Raw genomic sequence first — 12,635 nt, forward strand, 5'->3', positions numbered from 1 at the left:
TTCAGCAAATCTTTTTTTTTCCCAGTACAAATCAGCAGATTTCAATATTGTTAAGCACAATTGAAGAATTTTTTTAATACCACCAGTTAAATAATAGCACTACAATAAGATTATTTTATTAATATAGTGTTGAATTTTTTTTCCTAAAATCCAGTTGATTCGAAAGATCAAGCCAAACCAGAAAAATGCTGTATAATCTGTAATGCACAGTTTAACCCAGTGCAGAACTTTCCATCAGGCAGGTATTTGGGTGATTTTTATGAAGATGGCAAAATTTTAACTGCAAAATTGCTTTAAAGAAAAATGATTACAGTTTAGCAATTTGGCAAGGTAGGTTGTAAGTTGTATTGATGGCTTATATTCAGAATTTTGGACAGAGAGTCACTCTTTTGTCCAAGTTACGCAATAAGCACATTAGAATAATTTTAACTTCTGTGTAATCGGGAGGACAATCTGCATGCAAGCTAGAAAGGACTGATCCTGTTTGTTGATGGAAAAAGTTAATCTGTGAATTCATCAGCTACTTCTCCATTCATTCAGAGAGGCAGGGGCACTCTTGGAATTTCGGTATTAGGACACCAATATCACTGACAAAATTACTCCATGTCCTAGGGAGAAAGGAACTCTTAGCTTCCAGCAGTCCCTCAATGCATTTTTTTTTTTGGTTCAGCCTGTTCCTTGGAACTGGAGTGAGCTGAAATGGCCCTTGTGCAGTGTGATCAGTTGTGCTCATATTGCTCTGAAGGGGTTTGCAGTCCCAGTGACAGAGAGCAATGTCTGTTTCCTTTCCTAATGCTGCACTGTCATGTCAACACTCGCTGTACCTCTGGACAGGCACGAATCAGTGAACAGCTTATCATGTTTCAGAACAGGTGCATAAACTTTGCTTGAGAGACTTAGCACTCTGGTTTTCCTATCTCCTTTTTCCAGTAAATATTCCATTATATATGTAGATGAATGTCCTGAAAATCATTAGCAGTTTCCACAAGTCCCTTGGCTTCAATCTGGTGGTGGATATATGTCAACCTTATTTCAGGACCTCTCAGCTAAACCAAATGAATTTTTTTTTTTCCCAGCTTGAAGCTGGGTATGGTTTACAAGGCTTGGCTACCAGCGCAGGCTGAAATTCTAAGACATGTTTTTTGGTTGCACTTAAAAGAGCTCTAAAACTTACAGAGCAAGATCCAAGTGTATTTACAGTTAGGTGACTTAGATGGCTAGTGAGGTCACAACAGTGAAGTGGGGAAAAAAATGTTTTTCTCCTTGGGGGACTGTCATTTAAGTACCTTGTTCGATTTTTAATGATATTTTTTTTTTCCTCACCTAAATATGTTCTTCATGAGCAAACATTTAAGCCTCTATTAATTGCATAAAGTTTCTCTGAAGTATCTCAGTCAAGCAGGCGTTTGTATTGTTAAGAAAGAATTCAGAGGTGCCTGCAACTATCCTGATGAAAACGTGTTCATACTCCTCAGAGGGAGGATAGATGTTTCTTTCCAGAAAGTCAGATTCCAGAAGGTGGGTTGGGCAATTCTGAGATAGGTGCTGTGGCAGTGGGCACTTTTTTACTTAATAAACCCGAATTCCCAGAAAGTAAGCACCTTTCTGACCTTTCCCAGACGGATCCTTTAGAAGCAGATTTGAAAAAGCACCTGTTCATAGCATTTACTCTGAAAGTAAAGACAGTAGCGCTTTCATTAAAATGCATCAATAATGTGTGTTGTCTGGTTAAAAGATAGTAAATTCAAAGAATGCTGTGTCGACATATGGGAAGGAAAAATTTCTCTTTTATCTGGTATCTAATTAAGGGCACAATCCTGCATCCTTTCTGTCCTTAAAACTAAGGAGTTCACTGGAATTTGAGAGAGCACACAGTATGCATCATAATTTGCTACGAGGGCTGTACAGATCTTAAGCTTAGAAAAGATACTGTAGGAGGGCAAGTTTAGTGAAAAAAATTTGCATTTTTACCCAACATTTATGGTACGCAGCACTTTCTGTAATGTAAGATACCTTTAAACTACAATGTGCATTATCAGAAAAAAACCACACTGGCTAGAAATGTTTTCAAACTTTCACTCCCTTTTGATATCAGGCATTGCTTTCCACTGAGTCCTTTGTGTATTCTGAATGTCTGGAAGCCAAAATATTTTGTTTTAACTCCCACTCTATAGTATTTCCCAGCTGTGTACTTATATGGTGTAATAAAAGGATTTAACAAATGGGAAATAGCAGCTGCATTTGGAAATTCCCTTTGTGCTCCCTTTTCATTTGACAGATTCAGCAATGTGTAACAACTGTAACGTCAGACCTGTAATGACTTATACTGCCAGTATCATTTCACCAGCCAGTTTGATGTTACAGTGGGGAGAAGATAAAGCAACCCAAAGATTTCTGTAAACTCATATTATGGAGCTGAAAAGATTATACTTATGTTTCTAACTGTTACTTAGTATAAAAATACCTGTACGTATGGGTATTTATTGCTGACTGTAGCCCTACTAGAAAATAAAATCTGTTTTAGGCTAAGGCCATATCTATTTGTTGTGGTAAACTGTAGGGAAGAGGGCAAAGTGGTACCAAGATAATGGTGAAAGTATTGTGCCTTCTCCAATGGACAGTTAGAAGCAGGCAAGAAAAATTTTTAGATTGCATACAAAATCTGTCTCTGTTAAGGTAACAGAGAGAATGAGTGGGAAAGGCCAAAACCACTTAATTTTGTTAAATTTAATAATAATTGAATTGTTGTATCCTAATAATATATTTATTGGTCAGTATGTAAAGAAATGGAAAATATTAATGTGTTTGTTCACTGGGGAACCAGGAATGGTCCCCATCTTCATATAGAGTTCTGCACAGCCTGTGAGATAAATTACAAAGATCTTTTATTTTTGCTCTGAAAGTATCAGGAGAAAGCAGGGCCAACAAGAAAATGCAGATTTAGATGGAAAAGTGACTTTACCTTCTTTGAGGAATGGGGTGACGTATTCCCATACTATTAAGGCTGGACTTGGGACTTGTGAATAATAAATTTTAGCAGCTTTAATCTAAAGAAATCTGGACTCTCTCCAAAATGTACAATTCCTCATCTGTTCCCAAAAGCAAATAAGCTACAGAGAGGTAAGTTCTCTTCCCATCCTCAATCCCGATGTAGCAGTCCTGTAACAAACAGGGCTTGTGAGGAATGTGCAAGGGACTGTGGCAATCACTGTAGGTGGTGATGTGTCATTGACACGGTCACTGGACTCTTCTCTTCCCACTGCTGTTCCCTGCTGCCCACAACCCCAAGGCAGTGAGTTAGCAGCATGTTAGTGAGAGTGTGTGCATGCACTGAATGAGGGCAGGCACATCTTTTTTGCTCTGCTGTTATTTGGATGTGAGTGACTCTCACAGGGAACCCCTGCAGCAAATCCAGTCTAAAGGATGGGTGTTATTTCCCTGTGACAGAGGGAAACCAAACATAGATACATACACAAATAAAATTAATTGTCTCCAAATTTATGCTGGGTTTCCCTATATATTTTGTAACATCATTCAGAGGCCCCTTGGGTTTAGAAACTAATTGTATCTGGTTGGATTTTATCTCAAATGGCAGCATTGACATATATGTCATAATTACGTCAAGACTCTGTCTTTTGTTGACTTCTTGCCAAAGGAGTGAAAGGCTTCCTACCTTTCCACCGTGGCTGTGTGTACATCTCTGCAGGACTGAGAACAGATTTATATATGCAGCAGAAAAATTGAAGATCTCTTCATACCACATATATTTGTTCCTTTTAAATTAATTTTGAATTGCCAAGTATCAAATTTAATTTTATATAGCTTTAGCAAAGCTACTGGCATCAGAAAGACAGAAATAGGTGGCATCCCAAAGGTCTTAATATTTTGGTGCTTCTGTCTCTACATAAAACGGGCACAATCCTGTTGCTGCCCCTCACCTCCTGCTCCCTGTTATTAACTTCTCATGTTGAAGGTTCTTCCCTTTAAGGAAAATAAACTCAGGTGTTTAGGGAAGATCACTGAAAAACATTTACACATGCTAAACACTGTGAGTTTGTTGTTATATAAATTCATGGCTTCAAATTCTGGAAAGTTATAGATACAATTACATGTTTTGAGATTTTATTTTTGGTTCCTTTACGGACTGAATATGAACATATAAAATGCATCAAACATAAATGCCCTAAACTCTGGCAATTCTGTTTCTGCTAAATTGCTCATGCAGCTGTTATTTACATGTACAAATCTGAGTTTTGTGATGATGGAAAGCAATTCTACTCTGCTTGTGATATTATTTCTGCATGTCAGGTAGTGCATTAGAATTTTTATCTAACTAAAGAGGTAAATACCTACATACATAATTGCATGGGTATGAAGTTTTGGCTGAAATTAAAGGGTGTGAAAAAGCAGAGGATATGCTATTTTATATTTCCATAAAAACAAATTCCTTTGAGAAATATATTGCAGAAAAGATAGAATTAATTTTTTTTCAAGCATGTTGTTTTGATTCAGAAGGCATTCAGGTATGTGCTTAACTTGACTTTATTAGGACTACCAGCAACTATAATGTTAAGCAGATGTCTAAAGGTTTGAAATATCAAGGACTTAGTTTTACTAGCTTTAGCATAAAAAGATGTTAACATTTCATATTAAAAACAATAAAACAATTCCCTAGAAGTGTGCAGGATAATGTGCTTAATGGAGGTGGTGAAATACAAAATTGAACTTTATTTGAAGAAGAATTAAATAATTGTTCCTGTTGGCATGCTTGTTATATTTGTTTTATTTTCCTTTTGACATTGTATAATTTTTCTTTTCCAAATACATGGTCTGTTTTAAACCTTTCCCTATATTCTAGGGTGAACTGTGTTTAAACAGAATTAATCATCACCTGAGTTCTTCGCAAAAGACCTGTGGTTTATGTTCATCTAAATCTGTAGCAATTTTATTCCTTTCTCCTATTTTAACATTTCCTATTTTTATGAAGCAATTTTTGAAAACTTTTTAATTCACTTCTGTATATTGACATGAATTTTTTCAAAAGTAGGAGCATTAACACATTCTAAATTGTTAATTTTTTTTTTCCTTGGGCAAGAAGGAATCAGGTATGCATGCTGATTAACACACTCCAGTCATTAACATGTGATTATGTGGGCTGCATATTGAGCACCTGCCAAAAGATAAAATCCAGCACTTTACTACATCTGTGCAAGGACTTTTTGCATTTCTTTTGTACTTTGACAGCTCAAGAAAAAACAGACTTTGGTATCTTTGTTCAGCATAATAAAACTGTGTACATAAAATATCTTTATGGAGGAAGGAAAGATACTACATATATTTATTTTAATCTTTGAGGCCATGAAAAACCCAGGGACTGAGACTTACACAGCACCAAGTGTAATATGAATCTCCTAATGTACTGTATCACTGACATTCATATACAGTTTACAACATTCCTGCATGTTTATAAGGATTATCTGTTCTGGGATTCAGCCAATGTTATTGTAATTCACGGCAATTTTATGTGATACCTTTATGTCTCATAAACGTCTTGTTTTTATTTCAATCCTCCAAATGTTTCATCAGTGTTTACCTTAAAGAAATACAAGTACTCTATGCAGCAGGCTGGTTTCCTGCATGCATTCCTCTGCAAATACTAAAAGGGGAACATAAAGCATGTTATACATGTCATGAAACTATATACAGAGGAGGATTTTCATGTGCATTTGATATTGCTAAAAACATAAAGACAAATTTTATTTTTATATTTACAACAGACATACTTATAAGTTGGACAATTAAGATGACCTAATAGGGGGAAGCTGGATATATACAAAGTGGTCTGGAATATCCAAGCCACACAATCCTTGTTTTATTTGGCAGCTTCTGACAAGCATGCATCACAAAATATGTGTCTTTATTTACCCAAGAGGTAAACAGTGCTGATCAGCTGGGACTGATCACAATGCTTCCTCAGTTTCAGTTTAGATGAAAATGTAAGTCTAAATACTCATTTTGTAAATGGCTGTCCATTACTTTTTCCTTAATATGAGCATTTAACCAAAGTACAGGGCATAAAGTCTCAATATTGTTGTGATTTATTACCAAACCTAAACATTGGGAGTTTGGACATATGGTATCTGGATAATTAAGGAAATCCTTAGCATCTAACTCTTACAAAAGCCCACATGAGTTTATGCATATCTTTTGTGGGTGAGTTGATTGCCGTATAGAAGTGATTTGTCATTGTATTTTAAAATTTTGGGATGATTTTCCATTGTGGAAAGGAGCAAAGTGCCTGTCAACGTGTTTCAAATCGCTGCTCATTTGTAAAGAGGAGGGTTTAAATCACAAGGCCTAAAAATTGTAACCTTCTGAAATCTCTGTACCCAAAGTTGGTTTACCTGGTTTGCTCCAACGCCTGAGTAGGAAGGGATTGCTGCAATTAAGTGGTCATATTTTACATGAGACAAAAAGCCCCTGCCTATTCCTTCCAAACAGACAGCTGGTTTTGCAGTGGCCTCTTCATAATACCATACTTGGATTATATATGCCAGATTATTATGACATCTCATTTTTAAACCTTTCATCTAAAGTTATTTTCTTTTTTTTTTAATTCTAAATTCAGCATATTATTTCTTGGCTTGGACCTTACTTTTGTGTTGTTCCTTCTTGAGGTTTTTAAATGTGTATAAAAGATGAAATACAAACCCTTTACAGATTGTATTCAGCCTATACTTTGGCAGAGAAATCAGTATAAATTTTATCGGATTAAATGCTGAGTTAGAGACTTGAGGCTTTATTCCACTACTTGCCATTTGCCCTCCCACTAGCATAATTTGCTGAGACTTAACAAATTATGTTCTCTCAATAGCTCATAGCAGTCATTCTCAAGGCTTGGATTTAAATAAATCTTTCTTAATAAAACTTTTGTGTTTTTTTCTTAATCAGATGAGAATTGGAAATGATCACTTAGATTTTTAATTTATTTTAATTCTGTTTAATTAAATTCCTCAAAAAGGGAAACCATATTTAATGTAGTGATTGGAAATGATTTTGTAAACATTTGCTTTCATTATATGTTAACTCCAGACTAGTTCCAAGTGCCAGCATGCCTCTAGTACTTGGAATCAAAACCACTCTGGATATCCAACTTTCCTGGGGTGTTTACATGTGTCCCATTCAATGCAGAGACAGATAAATATCCCTTTATAACAGAAAAGCCTCATCCACATGGAAATAAGCAATTCAGCTAACACATTTTATGTTAGTAATATTTGCTTTCTACTTCTTGGCCATTCATGCTGTGATTTCAGTTGAACTCTTACAGAAACAGTTTTCTCTCTGGCTATTAAGTGGGATTGCAGTCGTCAACTTTCAATCAAAGTTGATCATAGTTATTATTAAATTGCTAACTAACACTGTGACCCCGATTTTGTACAGCCCTCAGTTTCATTTCCCAAGGTTTCCTATTTTCTTACCTTCAGAGAGCTCCAGAGGATCCATCCTCCCTATGTGAAACACAAATAGTGCCATTAAAATCCGCAGCCCTGTGCATTTCCCCCCGTTTAAGACTGCTGAGCAGAGAATCTGGTTCACCCAAGCTGTTGGTCTGTCCCTAACCCTTATGAGGATACCAAAGAGAGGTCTGTCCCAAGGCAGATCTCCACTCGTCATTGTGGTGTCCCCAAACCAAGATGTTGCACCTCAACCCTCAAATACAGACCTCCATATTTTGTGCTTTGGCCGTTTGGAGGAAGGAGCAAGAATATTGAATTTTCTTTTTAGCCTGTAATCTTTCACCAACAAAACTCTAATTTTGTGTCTGTTTGCTCTATTTTGGAAGTGAAAAGACTTCATAAAAGGTGACCAAGTTGGCTCATGATTCAGCTTGCAGGTGTTGCTATAAATATTACCTTCCCAGTATGAGAAGTACTGGGTCAACTACCAATACCTTTATTTTCATCACTTCCGGCAGTACTTCCTCATTTATCCTGTTAAAACCAGTGGGAGTTCTGATGGAAAATGAGTTAATTAAGCTGTTAGAATCTAAATGCACAAGAAAATTTTTTTTTACACTAACAGGAAAATTATTATTATTTGCTCAATCCCTTTTCAGTAGAAACATTTAAGAAACTATAAGGATTTTCCTTTCTTTGTACAGAAACCATTAGCTATCTTTTTGAAGAATGTAACTTATGAAATTTAGTGAATGTACTTGCTAAAAAATAATTTTCTCAGAAAAAGAGGCCTCATGAACTACCTTTACATATTATCTTAGTGTAACAGTTTTAAAGGAATTGTGTGAAGAAAATACCATGTGTGTAGTCGCAGAGTCCCTGTCTTTATTTTTACCAAGCTGTTTGTAATTGTCAGAATTGTTCCTGCCATTACCAAAGCTTTACTTGAGCCATTCAAAACAACTCTGAAAGAAATGGCCAACAGGTCACTTGTTTACACCAGGCAGCCTGGAAAGCTGATAAGACTAAGGAAACTGTTGTCAGACCACATATATTCCAAGAAAATTTGAGGTTGGTTCAAGTATACTTTCCCTCCAACATGAAAAATGCCAAGGATAGACTTAGGAAAGCTTTTCCCATATTGTGCTGGAACTCTTCATGTTGTTTTACAATTGACATATGAGTAAGGTGGAAGTTTTAGTGAAAGTAAAGTATGATTTCATGCATGGGCTATCTATCCCCGAATGAGTCATCCATAGTGTTTTAGTGTCCATGCCCCACTAATTTCTGGTTTTTGGTCTTTTGTGCATTTATTTATTTTTCTCTGTTTTTTTCAGCTTGGAACTTAATCCTTAAATTTTAGTGTCTGTATATAGGTATTTAAGCTGTTATAATAATAGCATTTTGTCAAAACACTAACTGCTGTGGGTTGAATGATCAGTAATAAAATTTGGTCTGTGCTAATGGGCTGGCAAGAAAATGTAGACAGGAAAAATGCCATTTATTTACCTTGATATGAAACCCCAGCATTTCAAAAATAGACTCAGTTTTGCCCCTGCTGAATAGTAAGCAGCTTTAATAGTGGTTCTAGACTGAGTTTCTCTCTTCAGGTGTTGGGCAGTAAGAGTTTCTGGCTTAGTCATCTCTGCAAATACATACCTTTACAACTTAAAGCATTTTTTTCTGACAGAGGAAAAATTAAGAGACAAAATCATTGTACATGTTGTTTAAACATTCAGATTTGTTCTCTTTTTCTTTAATGTGCTGTCTTCAAATTTTATGGTTTGCCAAATGTTGGAAGCCTATCTGGAAATGCCTCCATTGTGGTGGACAGATATCCCCTTGAGCATTCTGGTGCAGACATAAACAGTTCTATGTTTATCCAGTACTAGTGTGTAAGTGGGAGGATAGTTTTATAAATCCAGCAAAGACGGAGTGGGATCCTGAAGAAGCATGCCCTGTGTTAAATCTTTTATCCATAGGCTAAATGTTTGCTATTTATCTGCTTATATTTTCCGTATTTTCCCCCTCCTTACCTGGAAATCACTGAAATTGGTAAGAATAGCACACCTTGAAAAATGCGCCTTTCAAAGGGAAATGTCACGTGTTGAAGACATTATTTCAAGTTTAGACTTAAATACTTTACAGAAATATATGAATTTTAAACCTGAGAATTCAGGGATGTGTCACTTGTCTAGTGTATTATGGAGCTACTGGGTGAATTTGGGGACCAGATTGTGTCCACATACATGAAGTGGATACTCATATCAGTCATACTCTATTATTCGTTTTCTTTTTTTTAATCAGAGATGCTGAGAAATTTGACTTTCATGGAGAATTTTCATCAGTGCTGATGGACTTCTCATTTGGATTTTGCGAAATGAAAACATTTGAATTGATCTTGGCTAGGCACTTGTCTCTACCTCCTCTTCCATGGTCTTGGAAAATACATGAGAAAAACCCTTAATAGCATCCTTTCTTTTCTCTCTTCAGGTCAAACAAAGTGGGAATTTCTCATTCTGTAAAAGGTGGCTTCAAAAACTTATTAAGGATAAGAGATGTCTTTATTGAATTGTTCCATATTCAAAAGGACCAGCTTCTCCTTTCCTAACCATGAATTCACAGGCTTGTACTAGTTTAGTAGTGGTCCTTTTCCCTCTGAACTCTAGACTTTCTAGGGAGAGTACTTTATGCATTAGAGCAAGAGGACTAACAAACAACTTGCAGAGGTGATATCCCTAGTTTCAGACAGCACACAAGATCCACTAGACTATTTTCAGAGGATGCCTGGGCCACAAGGATGTATTAGGAGGGTCTTTGTGTGCTGCTTGTGCATGTCAATGCAAACAAATTTTTGATAGCCAGGTCTGCATCAGATGTATGTGATAATTGTACTTTTGGTCTTACAGGGGGTGAGGCGCTGGGACAAACCTGACATGCCGTGACAAATGGTCTGCAAAAGGTTATAGGGTCCATCATGAAAATTAAAATCCTTCATAAATATGCTGCACCATTTATTTCATTTTCAACAAGCTGAATGCTGCAGTAGCAACTTCTCTTCAAATAAAGTTGAATCAACATTCTAGAGAAAAAAATAACAGGAATACTCCACTTGTGTTTTGGTCTATCTAGTTAGCCATTACTGTGAGGTCAATAAAACCTGCTCTACCTGCTGTAGGCCTTAACAAAACTAGAAATATTGCAAATGCATTTTTTATTTTATTTTTTTTCTAGATTTTAATTGTCCACAAAACTGGCAATATAAAATAGTTTCTTAATTGGAAAAACCTGCAAAGGCAGTCATTCTGCCTGCATTCTTTAAATCTGCATCATTTTTGTGGAGTTTAAACTTGTCTCATCTCCGTTGTGGCTATTGCAGTCTTTTGGGCAAGAAAAGGAAGGGTGAATGTGCTGCATGATGGAGGCAGGACTAGGGGAGTCTTTCATTACAGCAAGGGAACATTGTGCTGGACCATGTAGATGTCCAGACGAGGAACAGGAGAGGTTATCAGGAGGAAGAACATTCCGTTATTCCTACTTGCTCCACAGATTTGCCTTATCTTCTTGTTTCCGGCCTAAACAATAGATTTAGTGTTCCTTGCTGGGAGCATGAAAACCCCTGCATTGAGCCTGATGGGTGTGCTTCATGTACCGTAAGAGGATATTGCTCTCTGGAGAAAAAACTCCTTTAAAATTACCCAGTTGCTCTTATACTGTCACCCTCAAAGGTGAAAGTGACGAAGTATGTAGTATTAATTCTTCACTGGGAAAGGGATTATAGAAATTCAGGCTTTACATTTGAAAAATATTAGAAGATGCTCTTTTAATTGCAATTGTAAGACCTAGTTTAAAGAAAAATACAAAGTAGTTTTCAGAAACAATAAAATACATGAAAGCTTTCCATTTTAAAGGCAGCTAAATAAGTTCATCCCTATACCTGGTCTAAGATATTGTTCTCTGTGATGTTTGATTCTTCAGTGAATACAAATGGATGGAATGAAAAATTCGTTAACGTTTGTTTGCTGAAAAAACAAAGATAAAATTTTTATTCCACGTCACCTCTCTTTCTGTTTGTGCCTGCAAAGCTTCTGTCGCTCCTTCTGTGTTGATGATGGTCTGCTGGCACTAGGATGAGATAGTGTCTCCTAATTTCCTGTCTTAGTGAATAAATACATTTGCAACATCCCTAGCAAGTGTTGCCTCCTTCTCCAGTGACTGTAACAGTGCTGTGCTGATCACAGACTGCTGTGCTTGAAGATGTGTCACCTCCTCCTCCTGCACTGTCCCCAGCCCCAAGTCACCCGGCTTGCTCACTGTTGGTATTGCTCCTCCTGCTACATTGCACAGATACTTCTTAATCTCTTCCAGTGTTGTTGCTGATGGCTAATGCTTCCTAGCCTTTCTTCAGAACACAAGTTTCTTCAGTGCTCTGAAAATGGGTATTTTCAGTTCATAAAGTAGCAGGAATACCATTGTTATGGGGAACACTATGCACTGCGAGAATAGTTTTTGAAAAGACTATTAATTCATCTCTTAATTTTTAAATGTATTGTCACCATTATTGCTTTTTAATTTTAAACAGAGTATGTTTCATGAAATCTAATATACACACTAACATTTCTAGGCAAACTGTAAAGAAACAAACAAAAAAATCAGTACTTTTTAACCCCAAATGTTCAGCAGTCCTAGCCTGGCATTATTAAAAATTAAAATAGAAGAGTAATTTTGGAAAGGGAAGTGTGCGAGAAATTCTTGTGGTTGAGTTTTTGAGGACAAATCCAAGACCTTCTTCTCTTTTTAGCTGAAATTGTGAAAGCAGAGATGCCGTGAATGTTGCAAGTATGACTGGGGGAATGACAAGTCTGAGACAGAGAAGTTCAGGAAAGGCTCCACTGTTGGGTGATATCACAAAATTGAGGAGAATCATCATTACTCATTGCTTTGTGATGCCTTTTTTTTTTTTTTTAATTTTTGCTCAAATAAGCTCTATCAATTGACAGAGGAGAATGAACCCTTTTTTATTTCTATGTTTTTGACTGTATAACACCTCTGATACATGTTTTCCTACCTACGTGTTGGCACATGACTTGTTCTGTCATAACCCCATTTCCTTGCTCATTCTTGCCTATGTTGGCCTGAAAATAACATTTCATTTTCTTTATTAGAGGCATTGTA

At 36.5% G+C, this 12,635-nt stretch overlaps 1 protein-coding gene across 7 annotated transcripts in view; it reads left to right on the forward strand.

The window, feature by feature from the left end:
- Positions 1-12,635, forward strand: part of SOX6 (SRY-box transcription factor 6) — a 263,665-nt gene that overhangs the window by 33,022 nt on the left and 218,008 nt on the right. The window lies entirely within an intron of this gene.

The sequence above is a fragment of the Corvus cornix genome, chromosome 5 (genome assembly GCF_000738735.6).
Source record: "Corvus cornix cornix isolate S_Up_H32 chromosome 5, ASM73873v5, whole genome shotgun sequence".
Taxonomy (NCBI): Eukaryota; Metazoa; Chordata; class Aves; order Passeriformes; family Corvidae; genus Corvus; species Corvus cornix.